Source organism: Bos grunniens, chromosome 10 (genome assembly GCF_055505025.1).
Source record: "Bos grunniens cultivar Pamir isolate PY7600 chromosome 10, Bosgru_T2T1.0, whole genome shotgun sequence".
Lineage (NCBI taxonomy): Eukaryota > Metazoa > Chordata > Mammalia > Artiodactyla > Bovidae > Bos > Bos grunniens.
This window is the reverse complement of record NC_141174.1, coordinates 56,523,748-56,544,511: the sequence shown is the minus strand read 5'-3', so window position 1 is coordinate 56,544,511 and position 20,764 is coordinate 56,523,748. Positions and strand designations below refer to the sequence as shown.

General features: G+C 42.3%; 2 long non-coding RNA genes across 29 annotated transcripts in view; one reads left to right on the top strand and one right to left on the bottom strand.

Moving 5' to 3' along the window:
• Positions 1-20,764, bottom strand: part of LOC147364571 (uncharacterized) — a 47,689-nt gene that overhangs the window by 12,841 nt on the left and 14,084 nt on the right. For 6 of the 28 annotated variants that reach the window (XR_015134703.1, XR_015134711.1, XR_015134706.1 and 3 more), the window contains one exon: positions 7,194-7,323. This is a non-coding gene — a long non-coding RNA (uncharacterized LOC147364571). Of the gene's footprint in view, positions 1-2,109; positions 2,712-4,810; positions 5,248-7,193; positions 7,324-7,543; positions 8,817-12,226; positions 12,299-13,506; positions 13,734-14,985; positions 15,038-20,764 lie in introns of those variants that run through there. The other 22 variants (XR_015134708.1, XR_015134710.1, XR_015134707.1 and 19 more) reach the window with 12 other exon arrangements.
• Positions 260-20,358, top strand: LOC147364573 (uncharacterized). Its single transcript, XR_015134720.1, has 3 exons — positions 260-864; positions 12,850-13,031; positions 20,086-20,358. It is a non-coding gene; the product is annotated as an uncharacterized LOC147364573 (long non-coding RNA).

Here is a 20,764-nt window from a genome sequence, read left to right as displayed (position 1 = left end):
TCACTCAAATCTGTAGATGTTGCAGGTGATATCTGTGACAGGCCCACAGAATGGCTTTTCTGGCTTTGAGAAATATTTCAACATTTCAATCTGAGATCCCTTATGAAAAGCTCCAACCCAACCAATTTAAAAGAGGCTAAGTGATCAATCAATCAGACTTATTCTGAAAACAAATTGGTCTTAATTTGGCTACATTTGGTAAAAGTGAGGTTAACTTTAGAGGAAAAGAATGTTTCAGTGGATATTAAAATCTAGTTTTGTTAATTGAAGTCTGTATTTACTGTCTGAGACTCAACTGCCAGATAGCTACTTATTGTTAAGTTACATAATTACAAAGTTTAAATGAACTGTTAAAGGGACACTCTTAAGTTTGTTTCTGAAGCTTACCATGACAATATATTTTTAGATGAAGATCCAATACCCCATGTTCAGGCCCTATCAAAATCGAAAGTTATTGTGTTAGCCATACATTTGCCCTGATGTTCAGGAGGAAAAGAAAATTATCTAGTGAAGTTGCCACAGAGTATAACTACTCATGACAGGTATCTCTGCTTGCTTTAAGTCTAGGGCTAAAAGCACTTATACAATGTTTGTGTTATAATTTGATACAATTGATAAATGTGTAACCTACAAAATGTTTCCCCACTAACATACCTCTGAGCCTCTTCACAGATACCTGATAAATTCTCCCCCAGTGTGGATACCTAGGCAAATATTTCTATATTAACAAAAAGGAGGCCTAGCACCAAGGGACATGATGGACCCAGGACAGGCTGCAACCACCCTGGCATCAAGGGACAAGTATTTTTGTGCGTTAGAAGACTTGCGATCAAGAGGGGAACTGACAAAAATCTTCTCACTGAGGTATGGGGTAAGTCATGCTGGCTTATACATGGTTTAACTTAAACTTTACTGACCAGAGTGGCCTGTTTTGTGGCCTATAGAACATCCATTGTACATCTACTTTGGCCATTAAGGAGAGGACTATTTTTAGAAAATCAAACATTAAAGGAAACTCCCTGGTAGTCGTGTTTAGGACTCAGCACTTTCAACTTTCACTGCACTGGGTCTGGTCAGGGAACTAAGGTCTCACAAAATGCATGGCACGGCCAAAAGAAAGAAAGAGAGAAAGAAAGAAAGAAGTCAAACATAGAGGACATCATCACTCTCATAGAGGCTTTAGCAAAATTTACCCAGCAAGCCTTAACAACAGTAATCAGGCTGTCAGTCTAATCAACTCAGAAGTTTCTATGATGAAAAAATGGCCCTTGATATTTTAAAAGCCTCCCAAGGAGGAACTTATGCTATAATATATACCAAACGCTGTTTTTAATTCCTGATGAGTTTTCTAATGTGATCCACATGTGATCATTTTTCTAAATGATCCACATGAAAAAATCAAACCTCCTCTCTGAAGGTTCCCTTCCCAGTTTAGTGAAAATATTAGAAAAATGGTTTGGTTTGGGGGCTCTTCGCTGAAGTCTCTGCTAATGATGTTGCTATGTTGCTGTTAATTGTCTCTCCCACTGTGCCTCTTCTACACTTGCTAGAATAATGCTACTGAAGCAAGGTTCAGACACTACTTTGGTGGACCCCAAAACAGACCTAGCTCTAGCAACAAGGGAATTTCACTCCTCTAATTCAGGAAACTGAAACATCCATTCTCAGCAGGAAGCAATTACAGAGGTCTTAACTTTAGTCCCATACCCCTCAAGACTGAAGACTGAAATTTCTTAAAGGGGGATTTTGTAAGCAGCTTGGGTAGAAGGTCCCCACAGAAAGAAAACTAGGCATGACTTTTGACAAAGAGAAGCCGCTTTTGGCCTAAGTCATTTTGTAATCTAAGCCTGACCACAGTGCTTGTCCTTGGACAGATCTCAGTAATTAATAATCTTAAGCTGGAATCAAGATTGCCGGGAGAAATATCAATAACCTCAGATACGCAGATGACACAACCCTTATGGCAGAAAGTGAAGAGGAACTAAAAAGCCTCTTGATGAAAGAGAAAGTGGAGAGTGGAAAAACTGGCTTAAAGCTCAACATTCAGAAAACTAAGATCATGGCACCTGGTCCCATCACTTCATGGGAAATAGATGGGGAAACAGTGGAAACAGTGTCAGACTTTATTTTGGGGGGCTCCAAAATCACTGAAGATGGTGACTGCAGCCATGAAATTAAAAGACGTTTACTCCTTGGAAGAAAAGTTATGACCAACCTAGATAGCATATTGAAAAGCAGAGACATTACTTTGCCAACAAAGGTCCGTCTAGTCAAGTCTATGGTTTTTCCAGTCATCAAGTATGGATTTGAGAGTTGGACTGTGAAGAAAGCTGAGTGCTGAAGAATTGATGCTTTTGAACTGTGGTGTTGGAGAAGACTCTTGAGAGTCCCTTGACTGCAAGGAGATCCAACCAGTCTATTCTAAAGGAGATTGGTCCTGGGTGTTCTTTGGAAGGAATAATGCTAAAGCTGAAACTCCAGTACTTTGGCCACCTCATGTGAAGAGTTGACTCATTGGAAAAGACTCTGATGCTGGGAGGGATTGGGGGCAGGAGGAGAAGGGGACGAGAGAGGATGAGATGGCTGGATGGCATCAGTGACTCGATGGCCGTTGAGTCTGAGTGAACTCCGGGAGTTGGTGATGGATAGGGAGGCCTGGCGTGCTGTGATTCATGGGGTCACAAAGAGTTGGACACGACTGAGCGACTGAACTGAAGGGAACAAAAGAATGCAGGAACAAATGAGTGTCATCAGGCAAGGGAAGTAACAATAGCAAAGATAAAAAATCATCTGTAAAGACTCCCAGTTGTATTTCAATGGTAAAGAAGAGCCTGAAGCACTTAAATTACCAGATCAACCTGAATCTAAGGAATGATGATGTTGACCTTTTCTGACCCATGTGACTTCAATCAACTAAAGTTTGAACTCTGTTGACATCTGCCTCAGTTCTGCACTAAATTCTTCTCTGCTCAAGCTCCTTCATAAACATGCATGTACCTTTGGCTTAAAACACCTCTAGTTTTGCTGTTTGGAGAGACACTTCTTTGGGAAAGATCTCCAGCATTGTCATTACTTGCTGCAAGTAATACATACTTCCTCTTTCTGATTTTTGGCTTGGTTGTGTCTTTTGGCTCAACACCCACCATGAGGTAAACCAAGTTTTTGGGTAAAAGTGTGACATCTACAGTGTTTTGTATCATGTAAGATAACATGGATGCAAGTACTTACAGAAGATTCATCTTGTAAACAAATAACTTAAACAGTATCAATAAATATAGTATAGTACTGTAAATGTTTTTTCTTATGATTTTCCTAATAAAAATTTCTGTAGCTTATTTCATTATAAGAATATACTATATACACTACATATAACATACAAAATATATGTTAATAGACTGTTATGTCATTGGTAAGGCTTCCATTCACTAGTAGGCTATTAGCAGTTAAGTTTTGAGAAATGAAAAGTTTTATGCAGATTTTTGACTGTGTGGGGTAGGCACCCTTTCCCCACATTGTTCAAAGATCAACTATATTTTCATTCATCTAATAAAAACATTTTTTAGCACCTACAATATATAAAGCAACTCTCTAAGTACAGTAAGGGGAATAAAGATGAAACTGATACAAATCATCCTTTAAGAACTCAATGGCCTTGCAGGGGAGGTGGAGCACACACATAAATAATTGCAATGCCAGGTAAAATTATGATCTGCCAGTAATGTGCTGCTGTGTTATTTATAGTTCCTTCCAAATTAGTTTACTTTTCTTTCAAAACTGGTAGTCTATAGTTAAGCAGATTGCAGTTTATTAGAACTACCTGTTCCCTAACTATTCTGGATAAATGAAAAGTTACTTTCCTTGTATCAGTGACATCAGATATTATCAGCAGCTATCAACATCATCTGAGAGGCATGCTTGTCATTCAATGACAGAACTGTAGCATTCCAGCAAAGTCTTATTGACAACACCAAGTCACCTTCTTTGGACCTATAATTCACCTGAACTGGAAGGGCAAGGAGGATGAATCAGATAGCATGGGAATTTAAACTGCAGTGGGGAGGCAGAGGGCATGCTTTCAGGAAGTAGGGCAGTTGTGTGGGTAGCAACACAAAAGTAGATGGGTCATGTTGTCAAGTGGCAACCAGAAATGGGGTCAGTACAGGCACACAGACTGTCCCTGGCTCTGCAGAAAGAGTCTGTGTGAACAGATAGAGGATCTTTGGCGGAGAAGTCTATGGGGGCAGGAAGAGAACCTATCTGTCCACACTGCAGATGTGACCACTATCTGATGGTGTGAATTGATTTATTCTGATTTATTCTGTTTTATTCTGATTTGGACTGTATTTTTATCTCCATTTTGAAAGCAAAATAATAATAATAATGAATTTATATAAACACTATCTAAAGATCATTAAGGAAATACATCCTTCATACATTAGGAACAAAACTGTAGGAGAAGGCTTCACTAAAGCCTTTGAATCAAGACATTAGAATTCAGGGACTTCCCTGGTGGTCCAGTGGCTAACACTCCATGCTCCCAATTTAGGGAGCCTGGGTTCGATCCCTGGTCAGGGAACCAGATCCCAGATGCCACAACTAAGATTTCAAATATCAGATTAAAGATCCCACATGCTGCAACTAAGACCCAATGCAACCAAATATATATATATATATATATTTTAAATCTCATTATTTAAAAAACAAAAGAATCCAGAATTCAATGCTGTTGGCACTGACATACATAGCAGCCACAAGTTAGCATCAAAATATACATCTTATACATTTCCTTATTTATATCTTTAGCCTTAAGAATTTTTTAATAATTTTATTTAATCATTTCGTTTTGGCTGACTGGGTCTTTATTGCTTTGCACAGGTTTTCTCTAGTTGCCGTGAGCAGGGGCTCTTCATTGTGGTGCTGCGCAATGCTTCTCAGTGCAGTGGCTTCTCTTGCTGTAGAGCATGGGCTCTAGGCACGTGAGCTTCAGAGCTGCAACACACAGGCTCAGCAGCTGCAGCCAGCAGGCCCGAGAGCACACAGGCTCAGCAGCTGCAGCATATGAGCTCAGTAGTTTCGACTCACAGGCTCAGTACTGTGGTGCACGGACTTAGTTGTGGAATCTTCCTGGACCAGGGATCAAACCTGTGTCCCTTGCACTGGTAGGTTGACTCATCCACTGTGCCACCTGGGAAGTCCTGCCTTCAGAATTTGGTGATAAAAATACTGTTTATATGTGGATATAGTTCCCTTAAAAGTAAATGTTGTACATCATTAATTGAAACAAAATAGAGATATGAGTTAATAAGAAAGCTTGTGATGTAAACCTCTTTTCATCTCAAGCCCCAGGACTGGGGTTATGACTCTGATGCTATGGAAAATGATGTGGACAGAGGGATCTGTTTTGTCCCCAGGGTCCTAGCAACCTTGACTGACCTAAGGACCCCTCCACAAAGAGCACGGCAGCACATTTCCAGGGGACCAGGGAGTCATGCTTCTCTTTTTCTTCCTAGTTCGTCCATTTTGGGGTGGCAATAGCAGGGGTACCCTACTTAGTGTCACCATCTAGAGTTCAGACATCTGGTTATTTTTATGGGAGCTCAGCCTCTCTAGTAAAATATTTAATTACAGAGCTGATTCATTTGGTTTCTGGCCCTTATACCTACTGAAGACCATGCCTATTGCCCAGAGTAAGTAAGTTATTTGTGGAAGGCGGCAGACATAACATTTGAAACAGCTCATGCCTCTGGGTCTTATAACTGAAATGAAATTATTTTATGGTAACCAGATTTGTATAGACTCCAATATTAACTCACACTTCTGGATGACTTATTCTTTGGCCAGATATCATTTGTTCTTAGATCTTGGCAAGAGGCCCCTCCCTGGGGCCCACTCTTTAGAGAGCCCCCTCTTGTTCTCTTCTGGTCACTCCTCTTCACTAGTCAAGGAATCCACAGGCCAAGTGATTTATTCACTCAGAGCCCTGCCCTGCTTTTAGGCCCAGAATTCCCTACCCAAGTCCCTGCTTCTTCAACTGGCATGAACCTCTTTTCCTGATCTATCCTTTCAAGGGTAGATTGTGCTATTGATTGTGGTACCACAGGCCCAAGGTGGTGGTCATGAGGGGGTGCTGATGTGGCAGGAACTTGCACGGATGTGGGGTGGGATCATCACTGAATGTATACGAGGCCCTTTCTGATATGGGCCAGGCCTGTCCGTGGGGAAGGACATCAGGTCAGAACTGTTCTCCTGGAACCAGACCATTCTGATGTGGACCTCTGAGAAGTTCTGCATCAGTCAAACTAATATTACAGGTCATTATAAAGACAAGTCTGTCAAGATAGGGAAAGTTAACCAGCCTATCAAGGCTAACTAGCTTGTTAGCTCCAGCTACAATTTTTACATGGACATATGGTATGTGGGCCTCCGGTTTTCCTCTTCCCCACATCCCACCAATATGGGACTAGGCCTGCTCTTGGAATAGGTTTGCTTCTGAATTCATTTGAAATTTTAATGTAAAGAATCTGGTAAGAGAGGGGTGAAGAGTGGGTAACGAGCAGGCTGCTTTCCACCAAGTCAAATGTCAAAGGCAGCATTGCTACAACTGCCCACATGTCCTGGCCTGCTCTCTGGCCTGACGGGAGAAACTTTATGTGCATATGTGTTTCACATCCACTGAGAGCCAGAAAAATAAGAGTTGGCTGTTTTCAAATAATTCAAGCCACATACTGTGCTCCAATCATAACGGCTATCATTCCGCTGCCAAGCAGCTCTTGCCAGCTGATGTCCTTAAGGTGCTTGGAGTTAAGAACTGGGTACTTTGAAGGCCTCTTCCAGGCCAAAAAAAGAAAAAAAAAAAGAATGAACTCGAAAGGGAAATGGGGCAAGGTTCCTTGGCTGAGCACTAATTCACCTCAGCAAATCCCTAAGCCTTACTATCTGTTTTGTCAGCTGTAAAATGAGCAGACTACTTCAGACCTGGCTCAGAAGGCGCGGAGTGGTAGGTTTAATTAATGGTGATTGTGATGGCCTTTGTCATGTAAAGTTGTATACAAATGAAAAGGAGCATTAGAGCTACTTTATCCAGAGTCTGGAGTTCATCCTGCTTTCTACTGCCACAGTTAAGCCTCTAAGTCCTGTTCACAGACCACTGCCGACTTCAGGGGTGAAGAAAAGTCCAGCTGGGCTCGCCTTACCTGAACAAAAAGCGGGTTTAGTCTTGGCAGTGGAGCACAGAGCAAGCGATCATTGCACAGTTCAGATTTCTGATGGCAGGCGGCACCGAGATCCACTGGATCCAGCTGGCTGCAGATGGTGGACTGGTTTCTGCAATCAAAGGACAAAGAACAGGTGTACTCATTTATTCCTGGGGCTGTTTTGGAAAGATCTTAAGACTGAAAGTTTCATGTTGAGGGGAGAGTTTTTGTTTTTTTGGGTTTTTTTTTTTGCACTTCTCCCTGTTGTCCCAGGTTTGCTGGCTGACAGCTCACGGTAGAGGTGCTTTCTTTAGGGACAGTGTTTGTTTACTGAGAACAGGCAACAAGGATCAAACCTAAGATCCATTCCTGCTTTTAGTCTTATAGCTTATTACAAAGGGTCACAACTCACAGTTCACTTAAAGACACAGGTACATGATTAACCAGAAGTCATAGTGGGCCTGCTGAGAATCACACCTGAGAATAGTTGATTACTTTGGCTAACAAGGGATTTCTATCCCTCACATGATTCAGCTAACAACATTCATATGCAGCAAATCGTAACTTTTATATACTTAGTAGACATGATTGTTCCTTCCCTTCATCTCCTGGAGCTAAGATGTTACTGGGATGGCACCTCATATTCAGTGTTCTATTATAACTATTTGTATATCCTCTTGCTCAATATTAGATGACCTTGAGCTCCTTGAAAACCCTAAGAGGGTCTTAAACATTTTTACATTCCCCTCGACGTCAGTGCCTGTCTTCAGTTCAGTTCAGTCGCTCAGTCGTGTCCGACTCTTTGCAACCCCATGGACTGCAGCATACTAGGCCTCCCTTCCATCACCAACTCCCAGAGTTTACTCAAACTCATGTCCATTGAGTCAGTGATGCCATCCAACCATCTCATCCTGTCATCCCCTTCTCCTCCCACCTATAATCTTTTCTAGCATCAGGGTCTTTGCAAATGAGTCAGTTCTTCCCATCAGGTGGCCAAAGTATTGGAGTTTCAGCTTCAACATCAGTCCTTCCAATGAAGAGTCAGGGCTGATTTCCTTTAGGATGGACTTCTTGGATCTCCTTACAGTCCAAGGGACTCTCAAGAGTCTTCTCCAACACTACAGTTCAAAACCATCAATTCTTCGGCACTCAGCTTTCTTTATAGTCCAACTCTCATGTCCATACATGACTACTGAAAAAACCATAGGTTTGACTAGACAGACTTTGTTGGCAAAGTAATGTCTCTGTTTTTTAATATGCTGTCTAGGTTGGTTATAACTTTTCTTCCAAGGAGTAAGCGTCTTTTAAGTTCATGGCTGCAGTCACCATCTGCAGTGATTTTGGAGCCCAGAAAAATAAAGTCTGACACTGTTTCCACTGTTTCCCCATCTATTTCCCATGAAGTGATGGGACCAGATGCCATGATCTTCGTTTTCTGAATGTTGAGCTTTAAGCCAACTTTTTCACTCTCCTCTTTCTCTTTCATCAAGAGGCTCTTTAGTTCCTCTTCACTTTCTGCCATAAGGGTGGTGTCATCTGCATATCTGAGGTTATTGATATTTCTCCCTGCAATCTTGATTCCAGCTTGTGCTTCATCCAACCCAGTGTTTCTCATGATGTACTCTGATCAAAAGCAAAAGAAACAAACTTGCTTAGATGCATTGAAAATGAAAACTCCTCATGAGATAAAAAAATGATAGGAATGCCTTCTGTTCATTAGGGAACTTCATTTTCAATAAAAAATATTTCTTGCTGGAAGATCTAAACATTTTATATTGGTTAAGTTCTTCAGCTTCAGCCAGACTTAGGCTTCTATCTTGGTTCTTGCAAATTACCATTCGTGGGAACTTGACTAGCATGGTGCCTTAGTTTCTTCATCTGTAAAATGTGGGAAATAATACTATCCATCTCATAAAGATGTTATAAACATTAAATGAGATAATCTATGTAAAATGCTTAGCACAGTGCCTGGCAAAAAATTAGTGCTCAGATAATACCATCATCATCATCATCATCATAATCATTGGAGATTGCTAGGAAGGAGTCTTGGTTGCTTTCTGAGACTAAAAGTATAGCCTTCGGGGACCTCCCTGGATGTTCAGTGGCTAAGACTCCATGCTCCCAAGACTCCATGTTCAATTCCTGGTTGGGAAACTATATCCCACATGCCACAACTAAAAGTTGACATGCCTCAACAAAAAATACCAAAGATTCTGCGTGCCGCAACTAAAATCCTCCCTATGCAGCCAAATAAAGTTTCTTTTAAAGCCTTCAGATTTAATAACCTGCTCCAGAGTTCCCTTAATGCCACCTTATTAATCTGAGGCACAAATTCATTTATGTTAGAACCTCCATGTTTTCTGCTTCTAATCTCTGATTTCAGGTTTTATTCTTTGGATACCTAGAGAAGTATAAATATGACACTTTTCATTCAGATATAATATGAGGGCTGTTTTAAAAGGCACTTTGCAAATTAATTGCCTGTACATATAACTAAGTAATTCTGTTGCCTATAAAAAATATACTGTTAGGCAATGTAGATCCTTGTAAAACAGGCTCAGTTCCACTGTACTTGGTAGGTCTTTAGTTTAAATTGGTTTTTCCCCTTAATGTATAGTTCCTAGATTATTCTACGTGAAAAACAATGTTTTACTTGCAAACCTTCATCATCAGTTTGGTGACGTTCGTGATGAAGGTCTTTTCAGTTAAACTATGTTTAGGTATTGTTCAGCATTTCAGGGAGAAGGCAGAGTTACAGCGAGGCAGCTGGAACAGGGTGGAGGGGGGTCTTAGAGCCACTGGCTGTCTTAACGACAGTTTGGAGGGAGTAGGCACCTTAGGGGGTCTTCGTTCAGTCTGGGTCTCCTGTTTTAAGAGCTTCTGTGCCATCTGCTCCCTCAGGGGTGGGCCCCAGGAGTCACTACCACCCCAAGGGCCCACAGCTGATTGGAGGAGACACTCCCAACCCAAATTGAGACAGCCAGATTCTCTCTGCGGGACATCTGGAATGGGGACACAGGCCTTCTGGTCAGTCACTATTGGCCCCAGATCTAGGACACCATACAATTAGGGGCTGGCATGGTCATTTTCACTATGTGCTCTGGGAGGCAGGAAAAACTGGAATGTAGAGAAAGATGACTAAAACAGCGTCAGGGAGAAAAAAGTAGAGATGAGAAACCAGGTTGCCACTGGACAAAAAGGGGAGGGGGTGAGAGAATAGCTGTGTACATTCCCAGGGGCCTCTCAGGGCTTTGTTCTGACCCCCATGAGGCCCAGCTGCCCTTCCGGCCCTGGCCCATGTCCAGCCCACTCTCCATTTTAGCTCAGGCAAGCTTGAGCTGTATCTGTTATGTGAAACCCAAGGAGCCTTGGCTAAGCAAGTGGGCTGGCACGGAAAGAGAGGCCAAGCCAGGCATTCTGGTTGCACAGGCATGGTCCACATGGGGATGCCCCTGTGGGGGTGGGGTGGTGCCATCACACTGGTCTGCCAAAATCAGACATGCATACAAGTGATTTTTGCTGATGATAAAACTGAATAGAACAGATTCATAGTTATTCCAAAACAATGTTCTCTCTTAGTCACTTCCTGAAATGCTTTCTTGTGTAGTAGGAAGCAGCTGGCATTGTAGATGGCACACCCAGAATTGTGTCTAACCCTGAATATTTTTAAAGGGGTACATGTACCTACAGCTGTCATTGGTCATGCATGTTGCAGGAGACAAAACAAGGCACAGCTGCATAGGCACTGGTCTCTTCTAAGGAGCTGTAAGTCCCCATGGCTGGGCCACTGGACACTCATCTGTAGCTTTGGCCCTTCCCCAGATTCAGGGTCAAACCCTGTCTCTAGCTGAAGGCCTTAAACAGCCCTGTTTTGGTAGTTCAGGATATAATTAGGATATCCTGTAACTTGTCCTGATCAGATGCCCTGGTTCTGGCCTCTCAGCTTTTGCCTTCAACCTGGTATTGAGTCCTTGTTCTAATTCCCTGCTGTAGAGTCTGAGTCCTTGGCTCCCCAGGTTTTAGCTCCTCTTCCATAAACTGACCAGGACCCTGGCCTTTTCAAAATCAGGACTCTTAACTTGTTTACGTCTATTTTCTCCAGGTATCACACCTGAAATGTGGACCAAGCTGGCAGCTCACTAAACTGCCGCTTGTCCTGCCTGACTGAGGCTGCCAGTCTGGGTCTCTCACACTGTTCCTCCCCCATGCCACAGTCCCTACTTTCACCACTGCCAATAATCACATTTGTTCCGTGTATAGGACACCTACATTTTGCTACCTTCTGGATCTTTCTAATTTCAGTTGATTCTAATTGAGTCTCTCTCAAGTATTATGTCACTTGTTACTACTCTCAGGAGCCATGTGGTCCTGCAGGCCTGCCTGCCTGGTAGACTCCTCCACTGATTTCAACTGGGCACCAGTCACAAAGCCTCACACATAGCAGGGGATAGGGAGATGGTGTGGCATGCAAAGACCACAACATGAATATGGGCATCCTGGACAGACCTGAGTTTATATCCTAGCTCCTCCACTTGCCCCAGTTCCTTAATGCCTGTAGGACTCAAAGGTGTTGAAAGAATTATATGAGGTAATATATCTGTTAAAATTTATTAGTTATTTAATAAAATACCACATTTTTTTCTTTTTGGATGCACAGCACAACGTGTGGGATCTTAGTTTCCCGAGCAGGGACTGAATCCATTTCCCCTGCTGTGGAAGCATGGAGTCTGAACCACTGTACCGCCAGGGAAGTCCCTATCAAATTCAGTACTTAATAAAACACACGTCTTTCTTTCTTGAACTTGTATTTCTAACAGTTTATTGAGATTAAATCTACAAATCATTCAACCTACTGATTTAAAGGGTACAATTCAATGGCTTTTAGTATATTCACTGAACTTATATTTCTTAAAATGGAATTAGAGCATAAAGGCTATGAAGATTAATAACAGGTAAAAAGGCTTAGATTTTAATCAGCTATGATTTTTTGTAAATCAAGAGTGTGATGCCATTGTGTTGCCAAAAAATCTTACGTGACATTGAGCTATGCTGATACACATGTCCATTCTTCCTCCTACTTCTCATTCCGACTCTCTGTTTTTTAACTAGAGGAAAGAGAAAAGGAAGCCCCAAATCATCAATATGGATTTTTTTTAGCACTTCTGATGATAATGGAAATATTTATAAAATAAGACTCTGGCATTACCTAATTAGGATATTGTGCTCATCTCTCCCCCACTCTGTGTTAAGGGACTTCATCTTAGTACTTGAAACTGGCCATGGTGGAAACAGCTACAGAAATTAGCAAACATAGCAAATCATCTTCCCCTACTCCTCCAGCTCATCGACCAGTGCCCACTGCTTTAGCAGCCACACTACCCAATGATGACAGAGCTGGCACTGTTAATAACGACAATAGACCCTCTACTAGATTTCTTGACCATGTGTCTCTATAAGAAATATATTTAGATAATGGTAGTTAACTTCCATATAAGGGCAATCTGGAATTTAAGTAATTTATTGTAATTAGTTTCAGATGAGTAGAATATTTAGGGGGAAATATCTGGGGAAGACTGGGCTCATTCTTAACGGCCTTCTAGGCCACATCTCTTTTTAAGGAAAACCCATAATCACCATGGTCTGTATATTTGAACAGCCTATTCTGCACAGCTACTTATGGAGTGGCCATGTAACAGACTAGGAAGACACATGCAAGATGAAGGCCCCCTGAAAGTGGAACGATACAGCACTCTGTTGGCCAGTGCCTGTCCTGCACAAGTGGCTCCTTGTGCCCCCTATCGGATTTTGAAAGAACAATCTCTCAGCCTCGATTCAAAGGTGAGACTCCAGCAAGTATTTTCTGCAGGTGGAACATATTTGTAATCTCCTTCAAAGTAGAACTATTGTAAAAACTTTGCCCTGTACACATTGTCATGAGGGAAATCGCCATCAGTTGAAGATTCCCATAGTCAACTGATTTTTATTTTTTGGCCATGCCATGAGGGTTGTGGAATCTTAGCTCCCTGAACAGGGACCAAACCTGTTCCCCTTCAGTGGAAGCCAAGTCTTAACCACTAGACTACCAGGGAAGTCCTCCAGCTGATTTCTTTATCATCAACAAGCTCTAGGAATTACAGCTGGCATTTATTGAGCATGTGTCGTATACTATGTACTTTAGAAGCACTGTCTCATTTTATCTTCAATTAACCTTATCTAATAGGTATAAATCATCAGGCAGTCTATCAGATCTAGTCCCTGAAAACTATTTCTCACTTCCACTGTATAATCATAAGGGATTTGATTTAGGTCATACCTGAATGGTCTAGTGGATTTCCCTACTTTCTTCAACTTAAGTCTGAATTTGGCAAGAAGGAGTTCATGATCTGAGCCACAGTCAGCTCCCGGTCTTGTTTTTGCTGACTTGTTTTGCTTGTTTTCTCCATCTTTAGCTGCAAAGAATACAATCTGATTTCTGTGTTGACCATCTGGTGATGTCCATGTATAGAGTCTTCTCTGTTATTGGAAGAGGGTGTTTACTATGACCAGTGCGTTCTCTTGGCAAAACTCTATTAGCCTTTGCCCTGCTTCATTCCGTATTCCAAGGCCAAATTTGCCTGTTACTCCAGGTGTTTCTTGACTTCCTACTTTTGCATTCCAGTCCCCTATAATGAAAAGGACATCTTTTTTGGCTGTTAGTTCTAAAAGGTCTTGTAGGTCTTTATAGAACCATTCAACTTCAGCTTCTTCAGTGTTACTGGCTGGGGCATAGACTTGGATTACTGTGATACTGAATGGTTTGCCTTGGAAATGAACAGAGATCATTCTGTTATTTTTGAGATTGCATCCAAGTACTGCATTTCAGACTCTTTTGTTGACCATGATGGCTACTCCATTTCTTCTAAGGGATTCCTGCCCACAGTAGTAGATATAATGGTCATCTGAGTTAAATTCACCCATTCCAGTCCATTTTAGTTTGCTGATTCCTAGAATGTCGACGTTCACTCTTGCCGTCTCCTGTTTGACCACTTCCAATTTGCCTTGATTCATGGACCTAACATTCCAGGTTTCTATGCAAAATTGCTCTTTACAGCATCGGACCTTGCTTCTATCACCAGTCACATCCAAAACTGGGTACTGTTTTTGCTTTGGCTTCATCCTTTCATTTCTTTCGGAGTTATTTCTCCACTGATCTCCAGTAGCATATTGGGCACCTACTGACCTGGGGAGTTACTCTTTCAGTATCCTATCATTTTGCCTTTTCAGACTGTTCATGGGGTTCTCAAAGCAAGAATACTGAAGTGGTTTGCCATTCCCTTCTCCAATGGACCACATTCTGTCTGATGAACTATGGATGGAGGTTTGTGACATTGTACAGGAGACAGGGATCAAGACCATCCCCATGGAAAAGAAATGCAAAAAAGCAAAATGGCTGCCTGGGGAGGCCTTACAAATAGCTGTGAAAAGAAGAGAAGCAAAAAGCAAAGGAGAAAAGGAAAGATATAAGCATCTGAATGCAGAGTTCCAAAGAATAGCAAGAAGAGATAAAGCCTTCCTCAGCGATCAATGCAAAGAAACAGAGGAAAACAACAGAATGGGAAAGACTAGAGATCTCTTCAAGAAAATTAGAGACACCAAGGGAACATTTCATGCAAAGATGAGCTCGATAAAGGACAGAAATGGTATGGACTTAACAGAAGCAGACGATATTAAGAAGAGATGGCAAGAATACACAGAAGAACTGTACAAAAAAGATCCTCACGACCAAGATAATCACGATGGTGTGATCACTCACCTAGAGCCAGACACCATGGAATGTGAAGTCAAGTGGGCCTTAGAAAGCATCACTACCAAAAAAAAAAAAAAAAGAAAGCATCACTACCAACAAAGCTAGTGGAAGCGATGGAATTCCAGTTGAATTATTTCAAATCCTGAAAGATGATGCTGTGGAAGTGTAGCACTCACTATGCCAGCAAATTTGGAAAACTCAGCAGTGGCCACAGGACTGGAAAAGGTCAGTTTTCATTGCTATCTCAAAGAAAGGCAATGCCAAAGAATGCTCAAACTACCACACAATTACACTCATCTCACACACTAGTAAAGTAATGCTCAAAATTCTCGAAGCAAGGCTTCAACAATACGTGAACCGTGAACTTCCAGATGTTCAAGCTGGTTTTAGAAAAGGCAGAGGAACCAGAGATCAAATTGCCAACATGCGCTGGATCATTGAAAAAGCAAGAGAATTCCAGAAAAACATCTATTTCTGTTTTATTGAATATGCCAAAGCCTTTGACTGTGTGGATCACAATAAACTGTGGAAAATTCTGAAAGACATGGGAATACCAGACCACCTGACCTGCCTCTTAAGAAACCTGTATGCAGGTCAGGAAGCAACAGTTAGAACTGGACATGGAACAACAGACTGGTTCCAAATAGGAAAAGGAGTATGTCAAGGCTGTATATTGTCACCCTGCTTATTTAACTTATATGCAGAGGACATCATGAGAAACGCTGGGCTGGAAGAAGCACAGGCTGGAATCAAGATTGCCGGGAGAAATATCAATAACCTCAGATATGCAGACGACACCACCCTTATGGCAGAAAGTGAAGAGGAACTAAAAAGCCTCTTGATGAAAGTGAAAGTGGAGAGTGAAAAAGTTGGCTTAAAGCTCAACATTCAGAAAACGAAGATCATGGCATCTGGTCCCATCACTTCATGGGAAATAGATGGGGAAACAGTGGAAACAGTGTCAGACTTTATTTTTTGGGGCTCCAAAATTACTGCAGATGGTGATTGCAGCCATGAAATTAAAGGATGCTTACTCCTTGGAAGAAAAGTTATGACCAACCTAGATAGCATATTCAAAAGCAGAGATATTACTTTGCCAACGAAGATCCATCTAGTCAAGTCTATGGTTTTTCCAGTGGTCATGTATGGATGTGAGAGTTGGACTGTGAAGAAGGCTGAGTGCCAAAGAATTGATGCTTTTGAACTGTGGTGTTGGAGAAGACTCTTGAGAGTCCCTTGGACTGCAAGGAGATCCAACCAGTCCATTCTAAAGGAGATTGGTCCTGGGTGTTCTTTGGAAGGAATGATGCTAAAGCTGAAACTCCAGTACTTTGGCCACCTGATGTGAAGAGTTGACTCACTGGAAAAGACTCTGATGCTGGGAGGGATTGGGGGCAGGAGGAGAAGGGAACGACAGAGGATGAGATGGCTGGATGGCATCACCGACTCGATGGATGTGAGTCTGAGTGAACTCCGGGAGTTGGTGATGGACAGGGAGGCCTGGCGTGCTGCGATTCATGGGGTTGCAAAGAGTCAAACATGACTGAGCAACTGAACTGAATAGGTATAAATATTTTCATTTTACAGATGAGGAAACAACTTTAAGTGTTTAGGCAGCTATTAGAGTTAAAATGTTTCTGTGCTCCTAGGAAACAGGGTTTACATTGCCTACTGCTTTGTATATAGCAGACATTCCATAAATAATTCAATCAGTTTTTTAATGTGAATAAATAGAGCACCATTCTTCCTAATACTTTGAGCCCTTTGACCTATTAGTATTTCAAGCAGCTTTTATCTAATGGAAAATCAGAATGATTTCCATTTATTTCGCTTCTACACATATTCCAGGGGCAGATCTCACTCTAATATCTCATTAACCCTACATTGACACAAATATTTTCTCAATTTTAGAAACAAGTTAATGAAGGCTTAGCTGGAATTAATATTTGACATTTTTATCACATAAAGTCAAGGCAGAGGAAAGACCAAAGGCATGCTTTAAGAAGAACCTAGTTCTGGGATTTCCCACATGGTCCAGTGGCTAGCACTCTGAGCTCCCAATGCAGGGGGCATAGGTTCAATCCCTGGTCAGGGAACTAGATCCTACATGCAGCAACCAAGAGTTCACATGCTGCAACTAAAGATTCTGCATGTTGCAACTAAGACCAGGTGCAGCCAAATAAATAAAATACTTTTTCAAAAAAGAAGAAGAATCTAGCTCCTACTGTATAGCCACAGGGAGCTATGTTTAATATTCTGTGATAAACCATAATAGAAAAAATATAAAAAATAATGGATATATATGTATAATTGAATCACTATGCCATAGAGTAAAAATTAACAACATAAATCAAGTGTACTTCAATAAAATAAACTTTTTTAAGATGAGCTTGAACTTAAAAGAAATTTTAATAAGAAGAACCTAGTAAAGTTATGACTAGAAAAAAAGGGCTCAAGATAAACTAGGAGGGAAACTGTCCTCAAAGAACGACCACAGGTCAGTTCTGTTGAGTATGTCACTCAGTGGATAGAGTTCTGTGCTTACTAAGCACTATACTAGGCGTCAGGGAGATGACACCAAATACTCATTTTGAGACACCTATGAGCTTTTAGGGAACAGAAGACAAAGACACATAGACATAAGGAAAATGAATTCACAGTATGAGAGTGTAAAAAGAAAAAGCACGCGGGATAGCAGTGGTTATTGAGAAATGGCTAATGTAGGCAATAAGTTCAGAAAAGGGAAAGATTATATTTGTATACATTTATGCTGACCTCAGTACCTTCACAAAACCTCTTTACTATGAGTTGTAGGAAGACAATGAAGTTTGAGAGAGCATCTGGCTTCCAAGGAGCTCCCTTTCTTCCCTGAGAAGATCAAAGACCTAATCATCAAGATAAGATAAGACCCATAAGATAGTGCTGAGACCCATAAGATAAGACCCAAGATAAGATAAGACCCATAAGATAGTGCTGAGACAACTCCTCTTGCTACTGAGCCTGGGTATTATGAATTATTAGCTAATGATGTTTCTCTCTCTGTATTTTTCCCTCTTTCTGCCTTTAAGAGTAGCCTGGAGTCCTTTTGGGGCTTTGCTTTTGACATTTTGAAGCCCTTCAGAGAACTTAAAGCTGCTGCTGCTGCTAAGTCACTTCAGTTGTGTCCGACTCTGTGCGACCCCATAGATGGTAGTGGTTCTCAACCCTGGCTCCTCTTGGAATCACCTGGGGAATTTTTAAGACTGCCACCTGGGTCCCACACCCAATACTCTAATTGAATTGACCTAGGATGCTCCTTTGGTGATTCTAATGTGCAATCAAGTTTGAGTATTTAAAGGGTTCCTAGACATGATAAGCAGAGAAGGCAATGGCACCCACTCCAGTACTCTTGCCTGGAAAATCCTATGGGCAGAGGAGCCTGGTAGGCTGCAGTCCATGGGGTCGCTAAGAGTCGGACATGACTGAGCGACTTCACTTTCACTTTTCACTTTCATGCATTGGAGAAGGAAATGGCAACCCACTCCAGTGTTCTTGCCTGGAGAATCCTGGGGACGGGGGAGCCTGGTGGGTTGCCATCTATGGGGTCGCACAGAGTCGGACACGACTGAAGTGACTTAGCAGTAGCAGTAGACATGATAAGAGAGAGTGAGACTTGCTAGAATGAACAGAAGTATCTTGGAGAAACAGAGGAGGTGGGGAGCTTCCCTGCTCCAATCTAGAGAAATAAGCTTGATTCGCTATCCTGGAGTAGTAGGAATCTGGCTTCCCCACAGCCCTACAGGAAAGGTAGAAAGACTCCCCTCACCCTGGGATACACACACAAATCACCATGGGATCTTGTTAAAAGGTAGATTCTGACTCAGTAGGTCTGAATGGGACCTGAGAGTCTGCATTTCCAAAAAGTTCCTAGGTGACCCCAATGCTGCTGGTCCACAAAGTGGCAGAGATCTGCATGGCCATGACTCTAGGCCATCTCCCTTAAGATTCCCACATCCATCTCAAACATGGAACAGGAGGAGTCACAATCTGTCAGACCTAAAGGGTTCCACAGACAGGGACAGTGGACAGCTGTGCAGTGACCTGTTTAGACTTATGACTGAGAACCAGATGGTCCCCATCTGCAAAGCTTTCTACACTAAAAGGGGAGCATATCCCGGCAGGGGATCCTGGCAGATCACAGATGACTCACTCAAAAGGGGTCTAGAAATCAGAGGGCAAGAGAAGTCAACTGATACAGCCCAAAGTCAGCCTCCTGGGCACAGAGCAGGGTGAGGGATGGAGAGCAGACCCAGATAACAACATATCTGTATGTTACAGATAACCTGGCACAATCCCCAAGAATGAGGTGAAATGTTCTGCCAGGCCAGCTATCTCAGTCTGTGTGACTGCTGTAACAAAATACTGGGACTTCCCTGGTGGCCCAGTGGTTAAGACTCCATGCTTCCACTGCAGGGGGCACAGGTTTGATCCCTAGTCAGGAAACTAAGATCCTACATGACACAGGGTGCCAAAAAAAAGAAAGAAACAAAGAAAAGAATGAGGTGAAATGTTCTGCTAGGCCTGCTATCTTAGTCTGTTTGGGTGGCTATAACAAAATATTAATCCTCTAGACTGGCTAGCTTAAACACATTTATTTCTTCTAGTTCTGGAGGCTGGAAAGTCCAAGATCAAGGCATCAACAGATTTAGTGTCTAGCAAGAGCCTGCTTCTCAGTTTACAGATGGCATTCTTCTCACTGCGTCCTTGCTCGGTAGAAGTGGTGAGGGAGCTCTCTGGGGCGTCTTTTTTAGTGGTACTAATTCTGTAATGGACCAGGGCCCTTTGGGGCCTTCCTGGAACAGACATCTCCCTCCGTATCCTCGGCCTGCTTGCCTCTTGTTTGTAGAAAACCTGTAGTCTCCAGGCCTCCCCTGAGTCACAAAAGCCTGGCTCAAGAATTAACTATTGAAAGGATGTGAATATGTAGTGACAAAAATAGCAGTTGGGCCAGGAGAATTGCTAAGAATTTAAATAGTAAATCAGCCATACAGCAGTCACAGAATTTTTAGTCCCTCCCTGAAGTACCTGGATAACTGTCTGATACACATTTCCTTCATTGTTTTACAGAAACTAAAACCCCCCACAAAATGGAAGAAGTTAACTACCTGCTGACCATGAGGACTTAGCCCCCAAAGCCTGAGGATTGATAATGTTGACCTCTGTTGACAACAGCCTGTTACCTCACCAGCAACCACAATCCTTTGATTCACATACCCTGTCACCCCCCGCCCTCACCTTTAAAAATACTTCCCTGAAACCCATCGGGGAGTTCAGGTCTTTTGAGCAGGAGCCGCCTGTTCTCCTTCCTAGGCTGCACAGTAAACCTTTCTCTGTTCCCAACTCCAGCTTTTCAGTTTGTTTGGCCTCGCTGTGTTGGGCACACGATCTTAGGTTTGACAATTCCAACATGAGGGCTCCATCCTAATGACTTAATCACTTCCCAAAGGCCCCACCCTCCAATACCATCACATTAGGGATTAGGATTCAACATATGAATTTTATGGGGACATAAACATGATGGCTCCGACGATAAAGAATCCGCCTGCAATGCAGGAGAGCCAGGTTTGATCCCTGGGTTGGGAAGATCCCCTGGAGAGGGAAATGGCCCCCTACTTCAGTATTCTTGCCTGGAGAATTCCATGGACAGAGGAACCTGGCAGGCTATTTATTGTCCCTGGGGTAGCAGAGTCGGACACAACTGAGCAACTAATACTCACTTTCACACTATAGTGCTAGCCCTATGGGG